Below are 26,975 nucleotides of genomic sequence, written 5' to 3' on the forward strand. Positions count from 1 at the left end.
TGGAGTGCAGTGGCCGCTCCGGCCACCGCAGCCTCGACCTGCTGGGCTCCGGCGATCCTTCCGCCTCAGCCTTCCAAGTAGCCGGAATTACAGGCATGTGCTACCATGCCCGGCTGATTTTTTGATTTATTGTAGAGATGAGGTCTTGCTGCCCAGGCGGGTCTCGAACCTGCGGGCTCAGGCAATCCACTCACCTCAGCCTCCCAAAGGTGCGGGATTACAAGCTGAGCCACCGAGCCCGGCTACTACTTTGGCTTTTAAAGCACCCACCTTGTCTGTTTTGGCATCTTAGACACCAAAAAGAAATAAAGGTAGAAAGAGGTAGATTCGTATGTGTGTCCAGCCGACTAGACATAAAGCAACCCCCAGCTACTCATACCTTTTAAAGTACTCCATTCCTAAGCATATTTTAGATTATAGCTCTCATCTGCATTCCAATGCCATTTTTCAGAAGTTCTTCATGCATTTTGGCCCATTTTGCTGTTTCCTATCACAGTTGTGTTTAATTGGTACTACATATTCTTTGAAGGGAGAGAGGAGGATTATTTTTAGGAATGTGTAGTAGCAAAGTGAGGCTGCAGCATGTTCTCAGTGTACCATTTTGTACTGGAAGTTTCAACTAGATACGTTTTGGCAGAGATAAATGGACAATATTGTATATACTTTTAAAAGAAAATGTGCTCTCTTACTATACTTTCCCTTCCATTGAAATATGATCTCATAATAGTAAGCATAAGGTGTTTCTCCAGTGGTTTTTAATTCTAGATGCACATTACTGACTTCTGGAGCTGCTCAAACATCAAAGTCTAACCGCAGAAATTCTATTTTAATTGGATTAGGGTGAGAAACACTGGTAGAGGAGGAAAAGTGCAGGTCTGGGGATCAGACAAATTGGAGTTCAAATTACCACTTACTAAGTTCTGTGATTTTAGGCAAGGAATAACTTTGTGAGTCTTAGTTTCTTCAGCTATAAATTGGGTTTACAAAACTGTGGTGAGTACTACAGATAACATAAGAAAAGAGACTAGCACCATGCATGGCAAATAGCAAGTGATTAATAAATGTTAGCTCTCCTAAAGCCATCTATAAGTGAGCAGACAAAAAACATGGCATTAAAACAGAGATATAGTAAAATAGGACATTCCTTCGCATATCAAAATCTTACAACCAATGACTACAATTTAATTACAAAGGTCACAGGAGCTGATGTTACAGAGCAAGAAGATGCAATTGACCAAGTATTCTTGTCACATGATTGTACCTCCTGGGCTGCTGTAACATTCCTATTTCAATGCGTTTTCCAAAGACAACTTTCTAGGCTATCATAGGATCCCTTAGTTCTACATATCCAAATCTGAAAGTCAAAACAGTTAATAATAATGGCAACCTGATTATATGTTTCTGCTTGTACTTGTTCAAATATTTGTGAAAAACAGATGACTGGTTTAAGTTGCAGAAAATTAGCTGAATACATAGAAAGCTGTGGATCCCAAGAATTAAAGAAACTTTAGCGTCACCTGTGCAAGGAACAATCCAACCTTAATTACAACCAGCTGGAAACAACTCCATTCTCAGGGATGCTCAGATTATTGGCAAAACACAATTATACCCATTTGCTGACAAGCAAATGTTCATATCTTTATCATCTGTATCATACAGAAATATTCATGTACTACTTGGCAAAACACAACTTCTTAATAAGTAATATCAACTGAATTCTTTATAAAGTTTTAATTCACTTCCAAATACAACTATAATACTTCACCATTTCAACACTAGAGAAAAATTATTTTAGTCTGTTTTTTTCAAAATGTGGGTTGAGTGTGGTGGCTCATGCCTGTAATCTCAGCATAATGGGAGGCTCTCTTGAGGCTAGGAGTTTGAGATTAGCCTGAGCAACATAGTGAAACTCTGTCTCTACAAAGAAATTAGAAAAAAAATTAGCTGGGAATGGCGGTATGCACCTGTAATCCTACCTACTCAGGAGGCTGAGGCAGGAGGAATGCTTGAGCCCAGGAGTTTGAGGGCACAGTGGCTATAACTGCACCACTGCCCTCCAGCCTGGGCAACACAATGAGACTATCTCTAATAATAGAAAACAAAAAACCCCAAAATGTTTGTGTTTATAAATTATTAATGATATATATTATATAATAGGGCTTAATTTTTTAAAAATTTTATTGACAACTTAATGTCAAGGTTTAAACTAAACATTAAGAGGGCCTGACTCCAGCTGAATTCAATAAATATTTATATGGTGCATTACCTGACACTGATCTTCAACATAAAAGAATCCTTCAAAAACAAATTCTGTGACCAATAAGCACATGGAAGAGTGTTCACTGTCATTATTCATCAGTGATATGCAAATTAAATCCCAGTAAGATATCACTACACACTGACTCCAATGGCTAGAACAATGAAGTGTACCAATATCAAATGACAGGATGACAGTGAAGAATATGATAAAGGATATTTATGAAAAATCTACAGCTAGCATTATATTAAAAGGTGAAAGACTGAACGCTTTTTCCCCAGGATGAGGAATAAGACAAAGATGCTCACTTTCACCATTTTTATTCAGTGAAGTCCTAGTTGTTCTAGCAGAGTAATTAGGCAAGAAAAATATAAAGATAATCCAAATTTGGAAGGAAAAAGTAAAATCATCTTTATTTGCTCATCACATAATTATACAGATAAAAAAATTCACACACAAACAACAATTAATAGATAAAGAATTCACACACACACACAACTATAGTCAATAAAAGAATCCATCAAAGTTGCAGGATACAAGATCAACATACAAACTTGGAGTTGGCAACAAATGCTTAGATATGATACCAAAACCCAAGCAACAAAATTTAAAAAATAGATTATCTGGAGAACATCAAAATTTAAAACTTTGATGTATCAAAGAACACTAACAAGAATGTGAAAAGATAACTTATAGAATAGAAAATATTTGATGATATTTTCTGATAACTGATATACGGCTGTAAATATCATATATGTATCTGATAAATATGCATATATACATATGTGTATATATGTGTGTGTCAGGTATATATTAGATGTCAGTTATATATGAGATATCATACATACACATATACAAATACACATGTAAATGTATATATGTGCATGTATATATGACATATGTGACATATATATCTGATATATTCTGATATATATTTGATAACAGATTAATATTCAGAATATACAAAGAACTCCTATAACCCAACAAAGAGAAAAACAACCCAAAGTAAACAGAATGAAGAAAATAATAAGGCTAAAGGCAGAAACAACTAATATAAAAAGCAGAAAGATAATTTTAAAAACTGACTCCTTGAAAAGATTAATAGAATTGATAAATATCTAGCAAGACTAGCAAGGAAAAGAGAAATCACAAATTACCAATATCAAAATGAAAGACAAGACACATCTTGACGACATTAAGAAAAATTAAAAAGGGGACACTCGAAACTAATCTATACACTTGAATTTGGCAAATTAAATAAAAGATCAATTCATTAAAAATCACAAACTACCATATATATTCTACTCACCACCACATGGAACGTACTCCAAGATTGACCACATCATTGGCCATAAATCAAACATAAACAAATTTCATAAGACTGAAATCTTGCCATACACATTTTCAGACCACAGTGGAATAAAAATAAATACCAACACCAACAAAATTTCTCCAAAACCTGCAAAGACATGGTCACTAAACAGCATGATGCGGAACAACCACTAGGTCAACACTGAAATCAAAGAAGAAATTGAAAGATCCCTGGAAACAAAGGAAAATGAAGAAACATCTTACCAAAACCTCTGGGATGCCATGAAATCAGTTTTAAGAGAAGAATTTATATCTCTACAAGCACACATCAAGAAAATGGAAAGATCACAAGTGGAGAGGCTAGCAAACCACCTAAGAGAGCTAGAAAAAGAAGACCACCAAAATCCCAACTTTAGTGGAAGAATCCAAATCACAAAAATAAGAGCACAAATACAGGACAAAGAAGACAAAAATATCATAGAAAATATCAACAAAACAAAAAGCTGGTTCTTTGAAAGAATTAACAAGATTGATGGGCCCCTAGCCAGATTGACCAAGAAAAAGAGAGAAAAAGCCCAAATAAACACAATCAGAAATACAAAAGATCAAATCACAACTGACCCCAAAGAAATACAAAAGATTATCGGAGATTACTATGTACACCTATATGTAAATAAACTTGATAACCTAGATGAAATGGAAGAATTTCTGACATCACACAACCTACCCAAGATGAAACATGAAGGAAGACATTGAGACACTGAATACACCAATAACAACCCAGGAAATTGACTCTGTCATACCAAAACTACCTACAAAAAAAAAAGCCCTGGACCAGATGGCTTTCCAGCAAAATTCTACAAAACATACAAGGAAGAGCTGATACCAATCCTATTGAAAGTATTCCAGGCAATTGAGAAAGATGGAATTCTCCCCAAATCATTTTACGAAGCTAACATTACACTGATACCCAAACCGGGTAAAGATGTAACAAAGAAAGAGAACTACAGGCTAATATCCCTTATGAACACAGATGCAAAAATCCTCAACAAAATTCTAGCAAATTGGATTCAAAGGACATCTCAAAAATCATCCACCATGACCAAGTAGGCTTCATCCCCAGGATGCAGGGCTGGTTCAACATTTGCAAGACCATAAATGTAATTAAATACATCAACAGATGTAAAAACAAGAACCACGTGATTATCTCATTAGACGCAGAAAAATCTTTTGATAAAATTCAGCATCCCAGCCAGGCTCGGTGGCTCAGCCTGTAATCCCGCACCTTTGGGAGGCTGAGGTGAGTGAATTGCCTGAGCCCATGGGTTTGAGACCTGCCTGGGCCGCGAGACCTCATCTCTACAATAAATCAAAAAATTAGCCGGGTGTGGTACCGCATGCCTATAATTCCAGCTACTTGGAAGGCTGAGGCGGAAGGATCGCCGGAGCCCAGCAGGTCGAAAAAAATAAAATCAGCATCCCTTCTTGCTAAAAACCCTCAAACACCTACTCATAGAAGGAACATACCTCAAAATAGTAAGTGCCATCTATGACAAACCCACGGCTAACATATTGCTAAATGGACAGAAACTAGAAACATTTCCCCTGAAAACTGGAACAAGATCAGGCTGCCCACCCTCACCTCTCTTGTTCAATATTGTGTTGAAGTCCCAGCCCAGGCAATTAGACAAGAGAAGGAAATCAGGGATATCCAAATAGGAAAAGAGGAAGTCAAGTTATCCTTCTTTGCTGATGATATGATCCTATACAATCTGTCAAAAACCTGCTGACACTGATAAAGAAAGGACTTTGGCAAAGTCTCAGTGTACAAAATAACTGTGCAAAAGTACGTTGCATTCTTATATAACAACAACAAGCAGGCAGGGACCCAAATAAAAAGCACAATCCCATTCACAATAGCCACACACAAAAAAGGAAATACCTCGGCATCTTCCTAACCAGAGAGTAAAATAACTTTACAATGAGAATTACAAAACGCTGCTCAAAGAAATCCAAGAAGACACAAACAGATTGAAAAATATATCATGCTCATAGATAGGAAGAATCAACATTGTTAAGATGTCCATCCTACCAAAGGCAATCTACAGGTTCAACACAATACCCATTAAGTTACCAACATCATTCTTCTCAGATCTGGAAATGACAATACAGAAATTCATATGGAAACATAAATGACCATGAATAGCCAAAACAATCTTTAGCAAGAGAAACAAAGCAGGAGGTATCACACTTTCAGACTTCAAACTCTACTATAAAGCCACAGTAATCAAAACAGCTTGTCAAGATGTGAGTTCGTCCCAACTTGATCTATAGGTCCAAGGCAATCCTAATAAAAAAACCCAGTTAGTTATATTGTGGATATTGACAAACTGATTCTAAAGTTTATATGAAGAGGCAAAAAAATCAGGACTAGCCAATAAAATATTGAAGAAAAACAACAAAGTTGAAAGACTGACATTATTAGACTTTAAGACTTACTATAAAGCTACAGTAATCAAGTCAGTGTAGTACTGGCAAAAGAACAGACCAAAAAAAAAAAAAAAAAAGAACAGAATAGAAAGCCCAGAAATGTGAAAATCTGGTTAGTTTTAGATTTGATGATTACTTATTGGACATGACACCAGAGGCACAATCCATGAAAGAAAAAAACTAAAGTGAACTTCATTAAAATTTAAAACTTCTACCCTGCAAAAAATATTGTGAAGAGAATATAAGCCACATATTAGTAGAAAACATTTACAAAAGATATATTTGAAACAAACTCTGTTATTCAGGTTATACAAAGAACTCTCAACAATAAGAAAACTAACAGGCCACGCACGGTAGTTCATGCTTATAATCCCAGCACTTTGGGAGACAGAGGTGAGAGGATTGCCTGAGCCCATGGGTTTGAGACCAGCCTGGACAACTTGGCAAGACCTCACCTCTACAATAAATTAAAAAAAAAAATTAGCTGGGTGTGGTGGCGCATGCCCGTAGTTCCAGCTACTTGGAAGGCTGAGGCAGAAGGATCACTTGAGTCCAGCAGGTTGAGGCTGTGGTGGTCGGAAACGTGCCAGTACACTCCAGCCTGGGCGACAGAGTGAGACTCCAACTCAAAAACAAACAACAACAACAAAATCCCCAATTGGATTAAAAAATGAACCAAAGACCTTAATACATACCTTACCAAAGATGTAGAGATGGCAAATAAGCATCTTAAAAAGATGCTCCACACCATATGCCATCAAGGAAATGAAAATTAAAACAATAAGGTACCATTACACACTTCATAGAATGGCCAAAATCAGAACACTGAGAACACCAAATGCTGACAAGGATGTGGAGCAACATGAATTCTCATTCGCTGTTGTTGAGAATGCAAACTGGTTACAGACACTTCGCCAGTTTCTTAGAAAACTAAACATACTCTTACAATGTGATCCAGAAATCACACTTCTTAGTATTTACTCAAAGGAGTTAAAAACTTAAGTTCACACCAAAACCTGAACATGAATATTTATAGCAGTTTAAATAATAAATCATAACTGATAAAACTTGGAAGCAAGCAAGATGTCTTTCAGTAGGTGAATAGTTAAATTAACTGTGGTATATCCAGACCATGGAATATTACTTAGTACTCAAAAGAAATGAGCTATCAAGGCATAAAACGAGGTGGAGGAAGCTCAAATGTACATTACTAAAGAAAGCTAATCTGGAAAGGCTATAAACTGTATGATTTCAACTATAGGACATTCTAAAAAAGGCTAAACTATGGAGACATTAAAAAGATCAATGGTTGCCAGGGATTGTGGGAAGGGGAAGACAAACAGGTGGAGCATAAAGGATTTTTAGGGCAGTGAAAATACTCTATATAATAATGTAATGAATACATGTTGTTATACCATACATAGCGGATACATGTCATTACACATTTGTCCAAACTCATAGAATGTATAACACCAAGAGCAAACCTCTAATGTAAACTATAAACTTTGGGTAATTATGATGTGTCAGTGTAGGTTCATCAACTATAACTGTACCAATCTGGTGGGCAACAGTAATAATGGGGAAGGCTATGCATGTGTGGGGACAGAGGGTATATGGAAAGTCTCTGTATTTTCCTTTTTTTTTTGAGTTGGAGTCTCACTCTGTTGCCCAGACTGGAGTGCAGTGGTACACTCCTAGCCACTGCAGCTTCAACCTGCTGGGCTCCTGCAAGCGTTCCATCTCAGCCTTCCAAGTAGCCCGAACTACAGGCATGTGCTACCACACCTGGCTAATTTTTTATTTATTGTAGAGATGAGGCCTCGCCAAGTTGCCCGGTTGGGTCTTGAACCCACAGGCTCAGCAACCCACTCAACTCGACCTCCCAAAGTGCTGGGATTACAGGCTGAGCCACCGAGCCTGGCCTGTACTTTCCTTTTAATGTTGCCACGAACCTAAAACTGTTCTAAAAAATGAAATTTTAAAATAAATAATTTTTTTTAACAAACCAAGCAAATCAAGAAAACTTACACACACACACACACACACACACACACACACACACACACACACACACATCCCAGCAGGACTACATGGTTTTACTAGCAAATTTTATCAAACATTTAAAGAAGAAATAATACCAATTCTGGACAATCTATTCCAGAATATAGAAGAGAAGAAAATATTTCCAATTCATTTAATGAAAATATTTCCAATTCATGCTGCTTTATTCAAAACCAGGCAAACTTTTGTAATAATTTCTTTGGCAGAAAAAATAATAATTAAAAAAAGCAGGCAAAACAGTATAAAAAAAGAACCAACTAAAACTATACACAAATATCCCTCCATAAACATAAACACAAAAATACTCAACAAAATGTTCCAGTAATATGTAAAAAGAATAACGCATAGGGTTTGATTTAAAAAACGTAATCCACTATATTAACAGCTCAAAAAACAAAATCCATATGATTTCAGTTGAAGTAGAAAACTTATTCGACAAAATTCAACATCCATTCTTAATGAAAACTCTCAGCAAACTAGAAATAGAAAGGAACTTCAACATACTTAAAGGGCATCTACAAAAAAACCCTATGGCCAACATTATACTTAACAGTGAAAGGCTGACTGCTTTCCCCCAAAAGCGGGAGCAAGACAAGGACGCCTATGCTCTCTTCATTCCTATTATACATATCCTCAACATTTTAGTGCAATAAGGCAAGAAGAAGAAATAAAAGGCATACAGATTGGAAAGAAAAAAATAAAACTGTATTAATAATTTGCATATGACACGATTGTATATATGAAAAATCCCAAGGAATCTACAAAAAAACTCTTAGAATTAATAAATATTTTAAGATTGTAGGCTACGAGATTGACATACAAAAATCAGTTGCATTTCTACATATAAGCAATATACTAATGGAAATCACAATTTTAACAGTACCTTTCAGAATAGCTCCAAATTTTTAGGAAATTAAAAAAAAAAAAACACAACAACCTCGGGTACAAATCTAAGAAAACAAATACAGGAGGTGTGTGCTGAGAGCTATAAAATGCTAATAAAAGAAACAGAAGACCTAAATCAATGGAGAGGTACACGATGTTCAACTGGAAGACCCAACATTGTAAAGATGGAAATTTTCCTCAAGCTGATCTTTAATTTACTACAATTCCTATCAAACTACTGTTTTTTTTCACTGAAGAATATATCATAAATATTTTTCCATATAAAAAATACTCTTCTACAACATGGTTTTAAATGGCTACAAACTTCCAATTTCTAGATTTATCCTAAAATTAATTATTCATTTCTTTATACTTGATGTTAAGATTCAGTATTTCTGGTATGTTCTAGTATTTCTCTATTATAAACAGGGTTTAGTAAGCATTCTCCTAATTCAATGTTTGCACATACCTTTATTTCCTTAAGATGAACTCCGATAAGTATGATTTCTGGGTCTAACGTTGTGTATGTTTTTAAAACTTTTGATATACATTGTCCAAAATACCCTTTAGAAAAGTTTTTTTTTTTTTTTTGAGTTGGAGTCTCACTTGGTCGCCCAGACTGGAGTGCAATGGCTGCTCCCAGACACCGCAGCCTTGACCTGCTGGGCTCCGGCGATCCTTCCGCCTCAGCCTTCCAAGTAGCCGGAATTACAGGCATGCGCTACCACGCCCGGCTGATGTTTTGATTTATTGTAGAGATGAGGTCTCACTGCCCAGGCGGGTTTCGAACCCGCAGGCTCAGGCAATCCACTCACCTCAGCCTCCCAAAGGCGCAGGATTATAGGCTGAGCCACCGAGCCTGGCCTAGAAAAGTATTTTACCTTAACATTTTGACTTAAAACTTACCTGATCTGAAAAACCTTCTGTAATCAGCCCTTTTCTGCTATTCAATCTGTACAGCTATTTGGTCTCTTTGAATTACTGTTCTATTCATTGGACTATATAAGCAATTACTGCTTTAATAAGACATTAAGCCTCTAGGCTATCTGCTCACAAAGTGCATGTCTTTGAGGAAATCTAAGAGAAGAGAAAATACACAGGATGATAAACTGATGGGCTACGAAACGACTAGCGTGAAAGGACAAGATATTGGAGTTAAGTAGTTAACACTCCATTTTCCATGAAAAGAGCCTATTCTAATTGTTTTTAGACTTTTCTATTGTTCTAGTTTATGTGCTCATTAGAAGGCAGTAGCTGCAGGTAAGGTTTGCATTTTCTGCATTAGCTGTGGAATTAGTTACTGAAAAAAGTTCAAGCTCTGGATAATTTTGTCAAATTCAGTATATCTTCAAAATTCATGTATGCTTTCTCTTGATTTCTATCATGCCTCACTTATAAAGCATGAAATTGAAGGTGACTGATGTCTTCCAACAAAAAAACCATAAAATAATCATTCAGAAACACTGCCTGTTATGCCTTATTCCTCTCAAGAAGTAAAATCACATGTATTAAACAAGAATAAACTACCAAACCATGCATTTTCAGCATCTGACATCACTTACAATTAGCTAGGTCCAATGTTATGAATATGTTTCAATTAAAAATTAATTGCCTGTGTTAATTATAAAAGTCACACTGTGACTGTGCTATTTTTTAGGAATTATTTGCTGAGAACTGCTTTCCCTAGTTTTATTTCTATGCTTCAAGTACATGATTTTAAAACATGGCAGCCCGTGTATTGCCAGATTCCTGCACACATTAAGGAAATATACTAAAGCAAGAGCGTATCTTACATAACCATATGTGTCAGATTAAATTTGGGCCAAGAAAGAGAATGAATGCATCTCATATCTGATTTATATTTGACAAATACAGAGAATATCATAAGCTCCTGTTTTGAATGTCTACATGTTGTTTCCATAGAAACTGCATAAACATTGTCCTCATAGCACACAGCCATCTTCATTCTCTACATCCCATTATTTATTTCTTTCCACTCTCAGGGGAAAGCCTAATTTATTCCCCAGGAAAAATCAATCAATGGTTTTCTTAATCAGTAGCATTTGAAGAGTAGGTGGCACGGTTCTTTTTATGGAAAAGCCGTTTCCACCAATGCTCGTGCTGTGTGATAGGAGACTGGGGAGAATAAAGGAGTACTTGCTACACAGCAAGTGTGAGGACAAAGTGCAATGACTAATCCTTCAAAGAGAGATGACAACATGTACCAGAAATCCACAGAAGGTTAGCAAAGTGACCACATGCAATTCCTACTTCTCTTTTCCATGTGCGTGAAGTATGATGAAGACCCCTCAATTAAAAAACAAAACAAACAAACAAACAAAAAACCCTTCTTTCATTCCCAGACTTTTGGTAGCCTGAAAAAACTCTTTTGCTGATTTCCCTGTGTGACAGAGATTGCGTAGAATGGTTAGCTCCTAGAGGCAAGAGAAAACCCACTCCACTGTAAAGCAGATCAAATGACAGCAAACGGAAAGGGTGAAAAGAAACCACGTCAGGTCCCTTCGCTTTGTCTATTCTTTGAGTCTGAGGTGATGATCACGGATTCAAGTGGCAGCAGATGAAAAGATCCCCTATTGGATTTTGGCTAACAAAATAACAATTTTCAACATCCTCAAAGGGACAGTGGATCCATTGTTTGGTGGTCAGAATGCTCCAGCATTTGGTTCCCTTTTGCACTTAAAGATTCCTGGGCTACCTTGGGAAGCCCACTGAGGATGAGTGGAAGTATTTGCTGCTCCCTCTTCTGGGCTCTCCTGGCACAACTATGATAGCAGTTATCACAGTTTCCCTATTGTGTATATACAATTCCCTCAAGGGACCTTGATAGTATCTCTCCAGTCTAACATAGTGCTCTGTAAACTGTTGGATGCTTAAGAAGAAGGGGGAAATAAATAAATATTTAGTTATTCATAATGTATATACATTTCCTATAATACACAATACTCATTCTAAAGATGTATTTCCTCTACCATTTCAATGTTTTGATTCTCTTCCCAGTCTTATTGCTTCCTCTACTTCTACAAAGTAAACCTCTTAACCATCTACTCTTTTTCATTTTCATCTCCAAGGCCTATGTCAAGGAATAGGTCAAATATCTTTTGTATCTTTTTAATTTGGGTTTAAAATTGGATGTCTGTTCTTATACTATTCATTGAAGTCATTACCTCTCTACCTTTGTCAAAAATTAACTGAATGTGTGAGTGTGTATGTCTATTTAACTATCCTTTTAACAGCAGCACACTGCTTAATTACTGTAGGAAGTGTTGGATCAAGCAGCGTGAGTGCTCCAATTGGGTCCTATTCAAAATTGTTTTGGCTTTTTTAGTACCTTTACTTTTCTAAAAACATTTTAGAATCAGTCTGTTGACTGCTGAAAAAAATTCCTGCTGGAATTTTGATAGAGATTTTATTCTATCTATAGAACAATTTAAGAGAGTTGTTTATCTTAACAGTATCAACTCTTCCAATATTTGAGCCCAGTATCTCTGTTTGTTGGGATCTTCTTTGGTTTCTTTCATCAGTGCTTTGCAGGTTATCAGCATAGATATTGACTTTGCTAATTTACTTAGCTCTAGTAGACTTTTTAGTAGACTCTCTAGGATTTTGTACATAGAAAATGATTTCACTTGAAAATATAGAGAGCTTTAGTTCTTCCTGTTCAATCTGTACTCCTTTTTTCTGGCCTCATTGAACTGGCTATGACATCGTATTTACTTTTTCATCATTAAGTATGATGTTAGCTGTAGAATATTTATATTTGCCCTTCAGCAGGTTGAGGAAATTCCTTCTATTCCTAGTTTGTTCAGATTTTTAATTATGAATTGACAGTATCTAACCACTGAGATAATCATATTAGGGATTTAAAAAATTGTTGAAATGGTGAATTGCATGGATTCATTCTGAAGGTTAAAACAATCTTGTAACCACTCCTATTCAATGTAGGATTGGAAGTCCTAGCAATCAGGCAAGAGAAAGACAGAAGAAACATTCAAATGGGTAAGGAGGAAATTAAACTATCTCTGATCATTGATGGCATGATAGTATACTTAGAAAACCCTAAAGACTCCTTGAAGAGACTCCCAGGAATGATAAATGTCTTCAGTAAAGTTTCAGGATCAAAACCAATATATAAAAATCAGTAGCATTTCTATATATCAATAACACTCAAGTTAAGAATCAAATCAAGAGATCAGTCCCACTTACAATAGCCACCTACAAAAATAAAATACCTAGGAATACATTTAACCAAGGAGATAAAAGATCTCCACAAGGAGAACTATAAAATCTAGATTATAAATCTATAAATCATAGATGACACAAACAAATGCAAGAACATCCCATGCTCACAGACCAGAAGAATCAATATCATTAAAATGACCATACTGTCCAAAGCAGTCTACAGATGCAATGAAATCCCTATCAAAATACCAACATCATTTTTCACAGAACTAGAAAAAACAATCCTAAAGATTATATGGAACCAAAAAAGAGCAGGAACAGCCAAAGCAATCCTAAGTAAAAAGAACAAATGCAGAGGTATCACATTGCCTGACTTCAAATTATACTACAAGGCTATAGTATCTAAAACAGCACGGTACTAGTGTAAAAACAGACAGATGGATCAACGGAACAGAATAGAGGACCCAGAAGTAAAGCCACATACCTACAACCAATTATTTTTGACAAAGCTGACAAAAATAAACAATGGGGACAGGACACCCTATTCAGAAATGGTGCAGGAAAAATGAGCTAGTCTTATATAGAAGAAACTGGATTCCCTACCTCTTACCATATACAAAAATTAACTCGGGATAGATTAAAGATTTAAATGTAAGACCTCACTATTAAACTCCTAGAAGAAAATCTAAAAAAAAATTCTTTTGGACATTGACCTAGACAAAATACTTATGACAAAGACCCCAAAAGCAAATGTGACACAACAAAACAAAACAAAAAATGCTACTTACTTAAACTACAAAAGAAACCATCAATACAGTGAATAGAAAACATACTAAACAGGAGAAAATATTTGCAAATTATGCCTTAGACAAAAGACTAATCTCCAGAATCTACAAAGAACTCAAACAGGCTAGGTGCAGTGGCTCAAGCTTGTAATCCTAGCACTTTGGGAGACCAAAGTGAGAGAATTGTCTGAGTCCAGGGGTTCGAGACCAGCCTGGGCAACTTGGTGAGATCTTATCTTTACAATAAATCAAAAAATTAGCTGGGCATGGTAGTGCGTGTCTGGAGTTCTGGTGACTTGGAAGGCTGAGGCAGAAGGATCACCTGAGCCCACTATGTCGACGCTGGGGAGGTTATGAGCATGCCATTGCACTCTAGTCTGGGCAACAGAGTGAGACTCCAATTCAGAAAAAAGAACTCAAACAACTCAACATAAAAAAACAAACTACTCCATCAAAAAGTGGGCAAAGGATATGAATAGACACTTCTCAAAAGAAGATATGCAAGCATCCAACAAACATAAAAAAATGCTCAACATCACTATTCATCAGAGAAATCCAAATTAAAATCACAATGCGATATCATCTTACACCAGCCAGAATAGCTAACATTAAAAAGTCAAAGAACAACAGATGTTGTTTTGGATGCAGAGAAAAGGAAACACTCATATACTACTGGTGGGAATTTAAATTAGTTCAACCTCTATGGAAAACAGTGTGGAGATTTCTCAAAGAACTAAAATTGGAATTACTATTCAATTCAATAGTCCCTAATGGGTATCTACCCAAAAGAAAATAAATCATCATATTTAAAAAGATACCTCAGCCGGGCTTGGTAGCTCAGCCTATAATCCTAGCACTTTGGGAGGACAAGGTGGGTGGATTGCCTGAGCCCGCGGGTTCGAGTCCAGCCTGGACAACGTGGCGAGACCTCATCTCTACAATAAATCAAAAATTAGCCGGCCATGGCACCTATAGTTCTGGCTACTTGGAAGGCTGAGGTGGAAGAATCGCTGGAGTCCAGCACATCAATGGCTGGGGTGGCTGTGAGTGTGCCCTGGCACTCCAGCCTGGGCGACAGAGTGAGACTCCAACTAAAAAAAAACACCTAAAAAACCAAAAAAACACACCTCTACTCATATGTTCATTGTAGCACTACTCACAATAGCAAACTCATGAAACCAACCCAAGTTGCCCATCAACAACTGACTGGATAAAGAAAGTGCCCATCAGCAAATGACTGGATGAAGAAAGTGATATATATACACCATGAAATACTATGCAGCCACAAAAAAAGAATGAAATAATATGTCCTTTGTAGTGACATGGATGGACCTGGAGAACATCATCCTAAGTGAATTAACTCAGAAACGGAAAACCAAACACCACATGTTCTCACTTATATATGGGCATTAAAGGGACATAAAGATGAAAATAGAAGACACTGAGGATATTAAAAGAGGGGATGAGAGGGGAGGAAGGAAGGGAGGTGAAGGTTTGGAAGTTACCTATTGAGAACAATGTTCATTATTTGAGGACTGGGGAAACCCTGAAGCCCAATTCCTACCAGTACACAGTATACCCATGTAACAAATTGCACTTGTACCCTCTGAATCCAAAAGAAAAAAATCCAATCTTATATTCTCAGGATAAAACCTACTTAGTCCTAAAGTATTATCATTTTTACATATTGCCGGTTTTTTTGTTTTTGTTTTTTTTTATTATTTTTATTTTTTTTATTAATCAATTATTTTTTTATTATGGTTTTGTGGCGTACAGTTAAGGGTTAGGTGTACAATTACGTTTCATTCAGGCACCCTGTTGATAAGAGGTGTTTTCCCACCCCAGGCAGATATTTGCTACTGTTAATCCCATCCCCCTCCCCCCCCATAGTTTCCCAGTACCGTCAGTCATTTTCTTATAGTATTACATTGGATGTTCAAGGTGAGTGAGAACATGTGATACTCGGATCTTTGTTTCTGTGAGAGGTCACTCAGTATTATAGACTCTAGTTCCATCCAAGTTGCTGCGAAATTCATGATTTTGTTCTTTTTTATGGCTGCGTAGTATTCCATCGTGTATATGCACCACATTTTTTTAATCCAGTCCTTTTTTGATGGGCAACATGGTTGTTTCCAGGTTCTTGCTATTGTGAACAACGCTGCGATAAACATACATGTGCAGGTATCTTTTTTATAGAGTGATTTGAGTTCTTCAGGGTATATTCCCAGTAGGGGGATTGCGGGGTCATATGGAAGGTTGATTTTTAGAGCTTTTAGGAATCGCCACACTGCTTTCCACAGAGGTTGCACTAGTTTACACTCCCACCAACAGTGTAGAAGTGTTCCCTTTTCGCCACACCCTCTCCAGCAGCTGTTATTTTTTGAGTTGTTGATAATTGCCATTCTGACTGGAGTTAGGTGGTATCTCAGTGTGGTTTTGATTTGCATCTCCCTGATGATTAGTGAGGTTGAGCATTTCTTCATGTGTTGGTTGGTATTGCCGGTTTTTATTTGCTAATATTTTCTTAAGAGTTTTTGTGTCTATGTTTGTAGTTTCCTTTCTTGTAATCTCATTAATTTGTTTTATTATCATAATAATACTTCATAAAAATGATTCAGGAAGTGTTCTATCATCTTTTAATTCCTGGCAGAGTTGTACAGAATTGATATTATTTATTAAATATATCCTTGGTAGTATTTTACAGTAAAGGCCTGGAGTTTTCTTCAGCGTAAAGTTTTCAACTTCAAATTAAATTTTTTAACTACATTGGACTATTCATGTTTTCTATTATTTTATTTTATTTTATTTTATTTTTTTGAGTCAGAGTATCACTCTGTTGCCCAGGCTGGAGTGCAGTGGCACACTCACAGCCACCTGCCGGGCTTAGGCAATTCTTTCGCCTCAGCCTTTCAAGAAGCTGGAACCACAGGTTCACACCATCATGCCCAGCTAATTTTTTTTTTTTTTTAATTATAGAGAGGAGGTCTCGCCACGTTGCCCAGGCTGGTCTCAAACACCTGGGCTTAGGCAGTCCTCTTACCTCCACCTCCCAAAGTACTGGGATTATAGGTATGAGCCACATCACCCAGTTTCTATTGTTTTCTTGAAAAAATTTTGGTAGTTTGTGTCTATCAAGAAATTTTTTCATTTAAGGTTTTAAATTTATGAACAAAATGTTTTGCTCATATCATTCCTTATTGTCCTAATATCTTTATGATCTGTAGTACTGTTTCCCCATTCATTCCTGCTGTAAGTAATTCATGTCTTCTCTCTATTTTTCTAATCAGTCTGGTTAAAGGGTTATTAATTTTATTCGTCTTAAAGAATCAGCTTTTGCTTTCATTCATTTTCTCTACTGCTTTCCTGTTTGCTGTTTCAATGACTTCTGTTCTTAATTAATTCCTTCCTTATGTTTGCTTTGGTTTAATTTGCTTAACTTTTTTTACTTTCTTAAAATAAAAGCTTGATTTGAGACCTTTCTTCTTTTCTAATTAAGCAAATATACTGGAAGTTTCCCACTGCTTCAGCAGCATCCATAAACTTAGATATGTTGTCATTTCATTTTCACTTAACTCAAATATTAAAGTTTCCCTCTGGAGTTCCTCTTTGACCTACATGTCATTTAGAAGAGGGTTGCTTTTTTCCAAATCTTTTATTTGGTTGTTGATTTACCTCAATTGGTTTATCCAATCATCTGTTGTTGGACATTTGGATTGTTTCTAGCTTTTTCCTATTATAATAGTGCTGCTATGAATAGTCTTCAATATGGCCATGATGGTTCACATCACTAAACACACAAACTTCTAGTTGTGTTAATTAGAAATTCTGTGAATTGTACATTAGAAATCTGATTCCATTCTCTCTTCAAAGGTCATAGTATATTTTGGATTTTGGATACAATCAACTTGGATAAAATATGTAAATGTCGATGGTCTTCTTTAATTCTATGTACCTTTTGGATGTGTTATATGATTTCTGAACTGTACTAGGTGGGAGAATCAATGCAGTTCTTTTATTTTATAGAGTTGATGTTCTATTCTAATCTGTTTCTTGATAATAGTATAATCTTGAAAATAAATTTGATAGTGAAAAAAGTAGAAATTAATGATTAGAAAAATATTGTAATATTACCTGTGGATGTCAATGATCCTATCCATAGGCATAAAAAATTACTGAAAGATGGATGTAAATGGAAATAGGAGTTTGATAAGGTATGGTAAACGATCACAGTAAAGATGTTGACAATGTTTAATTTTTTTCTGTAATGAAACTGTAGTTATATAAGATTATTGAAGCAGATATAATTAAATGGGGAAACTTAGATCATTAAGACAGAGAAATCTTGGTGACTTTCTAAATCTTATCTCATCTATGTAAGTGAATACTCAGCACTTTGATTTCTGCTGTGTCTCAAAAGTTGCTTTCTTCAACTTTTCAAAATGGTTGAGGACTAGAAAGAATTTACCAGACATTTAAAAAGGGATGAATGCAGCAACATGGCTAATAGTATTAACAATACTGGTCACAGAAAAGCTCGAGGAATGCCTAAGTAGTGGTTTAACCCACAATTGGGGAATTAAAAAAAAAAAAAAGATATTTTTACCAAGGTTAATGTTAACACAGGGAAGAATAATTAGAACATTCATTCTTTGGTATACCATTTATCCTAGGTTACATTTATCAACTTGAATCATTTTCTTGAAACAGGTCCTGTATTCCTCAGAATCATTAGGACTACTACACAATGCTATATTTGGTTGACTTTTCATATCTCCTGCATTTCACAGCAAGGAACTAGTTTTAGACAATTATACGCATTAACTACCAAAGACATAGTGACTCAAGCAAACAAATGATTATCTCTCAAAATCAAATTAATAGATATTCAATGAATAAAAGTTATAATTGTTCATAGGATGATATTTAAGATGTAAATATTTGATTATTTACAAAACATGCATTGAAATAATTTTGGCCTAAGATCAAGATGATTTAGGAAGACTGATAAATAATCTTAAGTCTTTATATAATTGGTTTCCACTCTACTTGAATTCTAACCATCTTTGCAATTTCACAAGAAGAAACAATTATATAATCCTTTTAAATTTCTCTCTCTTTTTCTATTTTGGATCCTTATGCCTTTTGTTACTCTCAATTCCTGCAAGGTTAGTTTTTAAAAGGTAGAAAGAAAGAGAGGCAAAGGAGAAAATAAAGATTAAATAAAGATAAGATGTCAGAAAGTGAAATGATCAAGAGACCAGCTATCAATAAAATTAAAAATAAAAAAAAAGCATGAAATAAAGTTCAGAAAATAAGACTGAAAAACCTTTGTACATGTGATGGCAACTACTACTTCTGTTGCTTAGATTATTTCTATGAAATAAAAAAATGCTTGGTGAAGAATAGATTTATAAATATACTAGTATATGCCATATTCTTTCTCAAACAATTTTGTTTCTAAACATAAGAAGTCTGTAACTAGGAGAAGACAACAATATTTTTAAGCAATCATTAAGGGCTAAACCATGATTATGCTAAATAGTTAAACATTTTTTAGTGTTATCTCTAGTTTGGCATTGGTATCATAAACATTTACACTTCAAAAGAAATCCTTTCCACATCTTTAAAATAAAATTTAAAATTAAAAAAAAAAAAGAAATCCTTTCATCATCTAAAGTTCTCAATGGAAATATAACATGACAGGGGACTTCTGGTTACCGTTTAAATCTGAAGCACTTCATCCATGCTGGTGACAAAGGTGGCTTTAGCAGCTAGCATGACATTCCTTTAACATTTCAAAGTGCTTTGGGTCTTCCCAAGATGAAAGTCTTTTCGTCCTTGCCTCTCATTCCTTCCTTTCTGAAGGTAGCAATGTTTACTGCAGGAGAAAATAAAATAAAGTAGAGCTAAACTGAAGAGCAATCTAGTTTCAAATGTATTCAACATCTTTTTCTTTTTTTTACACCCTCACTCTACATTATAATTCATCGAATTCATTTAAGAAATAACTTCCTTACTTAGGTGAGGACACAGATAGAACCTCTCACACTCAAGAACTCCTCATGGCATATCTAAGAGCCAAGTAACTTGCAAGACTCAAAAGAGCACTGATGCACTTGATATTTTCTATGTCTTTTTTGATTGCCCTTGTAGATTTTACAAGAATTATATGTATATTAATTGAATAAGTCATTAAACTTGACTTCACCTTTACAAAAATATAAATCGGAAAGTCACAATGTCCAGCTTTGGGACAGCCTCTGTAAAATATTGAAAGCAGTCATCTTCAAATGCAAATATTTCAAATATCACCAAAAATTAAATTAACACATTTCTACCTATTTCTGACTCTTGGGCATCTATTATATGTATATTCAAAACTGGCCCAACTCCCAATTTTTTTCTCTATGACACCAAATACAAGAAAAATAACTGGAAGAGTTAAGTAAAAAACAAAAGATAAATGTGATTACTTTAAAATAATTCCTAATTGTACTTACATACTCTAAAAATCAACCCCTTTAATAAAATAAATACAGAAGTAAAAATATAGAAAAGTATTTTAGAAGTTTTTATAAGTGTACCATCAAACATTATCTAGATTCAACACAGCTAGCTTATTCATGATGAAAACACCACCCAGTGTTCTCACATGGCTTACAGCCATTGCTCCATGTGGCACATAACTACGTTGAGCAGTATGCAGGAGAACTATTATGAAGTACTGACATCGTCAATATGTATTTGAAGTAATGATGATGCCCAAGATCACATATCCAGGCAGCAGTAAAATTACTTAGTCTTCTTCCCATTATAAGAGCCCGCGGAGAAGAAAAATACAATTTATGCCAATTTTATTTCTAAATTTGAACATGAAAAAGTTGAACACATGGGTATACAAATATTGGTAAACCTAGAACATTACTTAACAATGGAGAGAGAAGTGAAGCGATTTTATAAAGGTAGGTGTCTGGCTATTGGTAAAACTGAAAGGAAAACCCAGATCTCCTTACTCTTTCCTAATGTAGTGTTCTACTGACATTTTATAAGACTGTCGGCAGTACCTTCTAAGCTCCCAGAGTTGTTTTTTCTGATTATTTTATTCTTGGACTTGTAGATGTGTCATCTTAATAGTCACTGAAAGCTCACCCAAAAATATAAGAGGCAAAGAGACATAAACAGTGTTTAATTAGGTCTCCACATTTTAAATGTATGATTTGTAGACAAGATATAATGGGCCTTATAGTTTTATTCAGTCTAAAGATGTCTGGCTCTATTTTTAAATTTAAATTTTTTTTTTTTAATTTTAAAGATGTGGGGTACAATTCAGGATTAGGCCTACGAGTGGCCATTGTACAGGTAAAGTTTGGGCCTCTCTTTGGTCCCCACTTTGCCTGGTTTGAGATAAGGTACCCTTATTGATGTTATGTGCCACCACCTCCAGTAGCTTCCGACTACTGCTAATCCCTTTCTTATAGTATTATGGCAAACGTTCAAGGTCCGATTATAGAGAGAACTTGTGATACTCAGTTGTTTCTGTGATAAATCACTGAGTATTATAGACTCTAAATCCATCCAAGTTGCTGCGAAGTTCATAATTTTGTTCTTTATGGCTGCATAGTATACCATTGTGTATATGTACCATATTTTTTTTTATCCAGTCCAGTTTTGATGGGCAGCACAGTTGGTTCCATGCTTTTGCAATTGTAAATAGTGCTGCAATAAACATCCAAGTGCAAGGATCTTTTTTGTAGAGTGATTTAAGTTTTTTTGTAGAGTGATTTAAGTGATTTATATTCCTAGAAGAAGGATTGCTGGGTCACAAGGAAGGTCAATTTCTAGTTTTTTTAGAAATTACCACACTGTTTTCCACAGAGGTTGAACTAGTTTGCATTCCTACCAACCTTGTAGAAGCGTCCTCTTTTCTCCACATCTTTGCCTGCATCTGTTGTTTTTTCTTTTATTAATGATGGCCATTCTTACTGCAGTTAGGTGGTATCTCAATGTGGTTTTGATTTGCATTTCTCTGATGATTAGTGAGGCTAAACATTTTTTCATGCATCTACTGCTACTTGTATATCTTCTTTTGAAAAGTGAAGCTGTCTGACCCTTAATAGGAGGCTTTAGTCTATTTATTTTTAATGTAATTACAGAAAGAATCAAGTTTGAAATAACCATTTTGTTTTCTGTTTTCTATTTCTGCTGTTTTCTGTGGCTTTTGGGGTTTTGTTCCTGTTCTACCTTTTCCAGCCTTAATTTCAGTTAAATTTTTTCAGTGTTTTAATTGCTATATACCTCTTCACATGAGAATAGGGTAACACTCTAATGATTACAATATGTACCCTCAAATTATCACAGTCTGCTTAAAGTTAATTTTTTTTTTTTTTTTTTTGAGTCGGAGTCTCACTCTGTCTCCCAGGCTGGAGTGCAGTGGCACGCTCATGACCACTGCAGCCCTGACCTGCTGGGCTCAAGCAATCCTTCCCCTCCAAGTAGCTGGAACTACAGGCATGTGCTGCCACGTCCAGCTAATTTTTTTGACTTATTACAGAGATGAGGTCTCACCAACTTGCCCAAGCTGGTCTCAAACTCCTGGGCTCAGACAATCCTCTCGCTTCCACCTCCCAAAGTGCTGGGATTACAGGTGTGAGCCACAGCATCCGGCCTAAAGTTAATAATAAACATCAAGCCGGACTTGGTGGCTCAGCCTGTAATCCCACGCTTTGGGAGGCTGAGGTGAGTGGATTGCCTGAGCCCACGGGTTGGAGACCTGCCTGGGCAACTTGGCGAGACCTCATCTCTACAACAAATCAAAAAAATTAGCCGGGTGTGGTAGCGCGTGCCTGCAGTTCCAGCTACTTGGAAGGCTGAGGTGGAAGGATCGCTGGAACCCAGCAGGTCGAGGTTGCAGTGGCCGGGAGTGGCCACTGCACTCCAATCTGGGTGACAGAGTGAGACTCCAACTCACACACACACAAAAATAAATAAATAATAATAAACATCATGGAAAGCATATAAGAACTTTGCAATAATATACAGTCATCCCTTCATATCTGGGCTCAGTATCTTTGGGTTCTATATCGGCAAGTTCAACCAATTGTGGATCAAAAATATTTTTAAAAAGCAATTAAAAATAACAATACAAATAAAAGACAAAATAGTACAACTTTTTATATAGCATTTATGTTATATTATGTATTATAACTAATCTAGAGATTACTTGAAGAAATATATAAAGGAGGATGTATATAGGTCATATGCAAATACTATGCTATTTTATACAGGAACTTGAGCATCTATGGATTTTGATATTCATGGGGGTCATGGAATTAATTCCCTGCTGGCACCAAGGATGACTGTAATTCAATGTACTCTAATAGTACCCTTTTGCTAATGTGATTATTATTACAAAACCCTATAATAATATGGTTTAACTTTTGCTTTTAAAAGTCAGTTTTCTTTTCATGAAAGTAATAGAAGAAAAAAATAAAAATCTCTCACATTTATCACTGTTGGTGGTTTTCATTTCTTCCTGTAGAACTGAGTTTTCATTTGATAGCATTGTCCTTCAGCTTAAAAAACTCTATTTCTTGTACTGTATGTCTGTGGACAATAAATTATCTATGTTTTTGTTTATATAAAATTATCTTATATAAATGCTATATAAAAAGTTGTACTATTTTGTCTTTTATTTGTATTGTTATTTTTAATTGCTTTAAAAAATATTTTTGATCCACAATTGGTTTAACTTGCAGATTTAGAACTTGCAGATATCATTTCATTTTTGAAAAATACTTTCACTGGATAGAAAATTCTAACTGAAAAGTTATTTTTTCTTCTTTCTTGCAACTCTTTAATGTGTCATTTCATCATTTTCTGTGGCCTTTACTTTTTCTGATAAGTCACCTGTCATTAATATTATTGTTATGCTGCATTTAAAGCTTCTTTTGTTTTCTGGCTGTTTTTAAGATTTTCAGTTTATCTTTGGTTTTTAGTAGCATGACTATTATATGTCTAGATTTGGATTTCTTCATATTTATTCTACTTGGAGTTCACTGAGCTTCTTGACTCTATAAGCTAAGTTTTTGCCAAACTTGAGAAATGTTTAACCCTTATTTCTTTTTTTAAAACTATTTTAAAGATGTGGGGTACAATTCAGGGTTAGGTATACAAATGTTCATATGCAGGTACCCTTGTTGAAAACCCTTATTTCTTAAAAAGATATTTTTTCTTCCCCATTTTCTCTCTCCTCCTCTGGATTCCAATATACATAAGTTTGACCGCTTGTTATCCCACAGGTCACTGAGGATCTATTCCATTTTAACATCTGTCTCTTTGTTCTTTAGGTAGATAATCTCTATTGATCTGTCATCAAGTTCAATTTCCCCTGTCATTTCTCATCTGCTGTTAAGTGTATCCTGAGAATTTTCATTCCAGGTATTAAATTTTCAGTTCCATAATTTTTTAAAAAGCAGTTTCTACTTCTCTGTATAAAGACATCCTATATTATAATTCATCATCTCCCCTTTATCTTGTAAGTTCTTGACCATATAAATATATATATATATATATATATATATATATATATATATATATAGTTTATTTAAAGTGATTGTCTGCTGACTCCAACATCTAGATTGACTCTTTTTTCTCTTAACTATGGGTACTTTTTTGCTCTTTCTTCACATGTTTAAACATTTTTATTGTACACTGGACAATATGGATGATATACTACAGATATTCTGGATTTTGTTATCTTCTTTTAAAGAGTATTGATTTCTCTTCTAGTAAGCAGTTGAAATACTGGCTGATCATCTTGAACTTGCGGGTGCTTGGTTCTACACTTCTTTAGGAAGAGGAAGTTTCAGTTTTGCCCTTTGTTCTGGAACAAATCCATTAGGCCTTGGACATAGTCTTTGCTCCTAAACCAGTACCCTTCTGAGATCTCAGTGGAAACCCTGAAGTGTTTAAAAAGTTCCTACAATTTGGTAGAACATAAACTCCAAACTTGATCAGAAATAACACTTCAACAAATTCCCACTGCAGCTGTTATTTTCCACTAAGCTCTATGGAGTTTCCTCTACACATGTGAAATTAGGAATCAGCTAAGAAATTGAAAGGAATACATACATAGATTTCGAGGCTTCCTCCTTTCTGGGGATTTCCACTACTGAATTTCAGAACACCTGGCATAACTTGTATGTGCATTAGACAGTAGCACTCTACCTATATTGAATTTTTGATTTTTATTATTCTATCCTGGTTATGTATAAGAATGTCTACACAAAATCTATAGTATTCAGAGGTGACAGGGCATAATGTCAGCAATTTACTCTCAAATTACTCAGGAAAATAACTATCTGTACCATTCTGGCAACTTGTTAGTATGTTTTAAGTCATTACAAAATAAATGACTTCTGTGGAACTCAAATAAAACTAAATTTTTGAAGAACAAGTAGTTCTGTAATGAAATAAATTTGGGTAAAGTTACTCACTATATTCTCTTTTTGACAATCCACAACATATGCTAGCATATCAAATATTTCTAAAAGTCCTTTTCATTTATTCATCCTTCCAACCAACCACATATAAATTACATACTCGAAACCTACTGTGTGAAAGGCAGTGTTGTAAGTAGAGGTAGAGAGATAATAAGGAAGGCAAGATCTACACTCTCATAGAGTTTACATTCTAGAACAGAAAGACAAGTAAATGAATTAATTCCAAATGATGATAAATGCCCTGAAGAAAATGAAATTGGGTGTTAGAGACGAGGAAGGCGAATACGCTGTTTTAGACAGTACATCAAGGAAAACCCTTTGAGAAGATGATATCCAAGTTAAAACTAAATGAAATGAGCCAGACATAAAAAGATTTAAGAGTATAATTTCCAGATGTAGGGTACATGTGTCATAAGATAGAAATAAGCTTATAATGTTTGTGGAAAAAGTTTCTAAATTATCAAGGCAATGAAATAGCAATTTATTAGAAAAATCTTGAGTACCATACACCATCAGCTCCCCTAAATTTGAAAATTAGCCTGATTTTAAACTTATTCATCAGTTATTCCTATGTAATAGCAACAACAAAATAATAGTTATTTAAAATTAACTTCTTTACTAAATTCTTTACTAATTTACCTAAACCCAAGCCGTTTCTTCCATAACTTTCATGGCCCTGGACTTGGCGATTGACAAGGAACTTCAATTATATAACTTAAGGAGGAAAGAAGGAAAATACACTTATGATAATAGATGATGAACTACAGTCATCCTTCTGAAGTATGGTTTGAATTAACTTCATGGACACAGCACCAAAAAAAAATCATAGGGTGCATATATCAATCCTGTTTTAAAGAGATATTAGAAAATACATTCTAAGCATTCTGACCAGTACACGAAGCCACATCAGGTGGAATAGAGAGAATATACTTTGGCATATATTCTGTGTTCCAACTGGCAAACAATTAGGGTCCTGAGAAAGACATGACAGAAGCACAGGTAATGAAGAAAAGAGGTTGCAGTCTCAAGATTGTGAACTAAGAAGAAAAAAATCCAGGATCTTGTAAGTAGGGACTGCATGAAGTGAAAAATAATATAAGGTGGATGGATTTTCTGTTCACAAGTACCAAGCTAACTTCATCAAAAAATAACTAGATTCAGGATTCAGAAATATGTGTTAATTTTGGAGCATTAATAAGATAAGCATGATGAAACAAAATAGAAAGAAAGGATTTAGCTTGCATAATTAAAAAAACAGGAAAGGTACAGGCTTGGGAGTGAAGTAAATTAGACACTAAAACTAAATAAGAGCCAGTCTCGGTGGCTCAGCCTGTAATCCCGTGCTTTGGGAAGCTGAGGTGAGTGGATTGCCTGAGCCTGTGGGTTCGAGACCCGCCTGGGCAATGTGGTGAGACCTCATCTCTACAATAAATCAAAAAATTAGCCAGGCGTGGTAGCGCGCACCTGTAGTTCCAGCTACTTGAA

At 35.4% G+C, this 26,975-nt stretch overlaps 1 protein-coding gene across 1 annotated transcript in view; it reads right to left on the bottom strand.

Annotated features, from left to right (window-relative positions):
- Nucleotides 1-26,975, bottom strand: part of PEAK1 (pseudopodium enriched atypical kinase 1) — a 280,456-nt gene that overhangs the window by 117,110 nt on the left and 136,371 nt on the right. Inside the window, exon 5 of the mRNA XM_021711072.1 lies at nucleotides 19,708-19,867. The gene's annotated coding sequence lies outside the window, so the exon portion shown is untranslated. The remainder of the gene's footprint in view (nucleotides 1-19,707; nucleotides 19,868-26,975) is intronic.

The sequence above is a fragment of the Carlito syrichta genome, unplaced genomic scaffold (genome assembly GCF_000164805.1).
Source record: "Carlito syrichta isolate Samal-C Ts95f unplaced genomic scaffold, Tarsius_syrichta-2.0.1 Scaffold81549, whole genome shotgun sequence".
In the NCBI taxonomy this organism is placed as follows: Eukaryota; Metazoa; Chordata; class Mammalia; order Primates; family Tarsiidae; genus Carlito; species Carlito syrichta.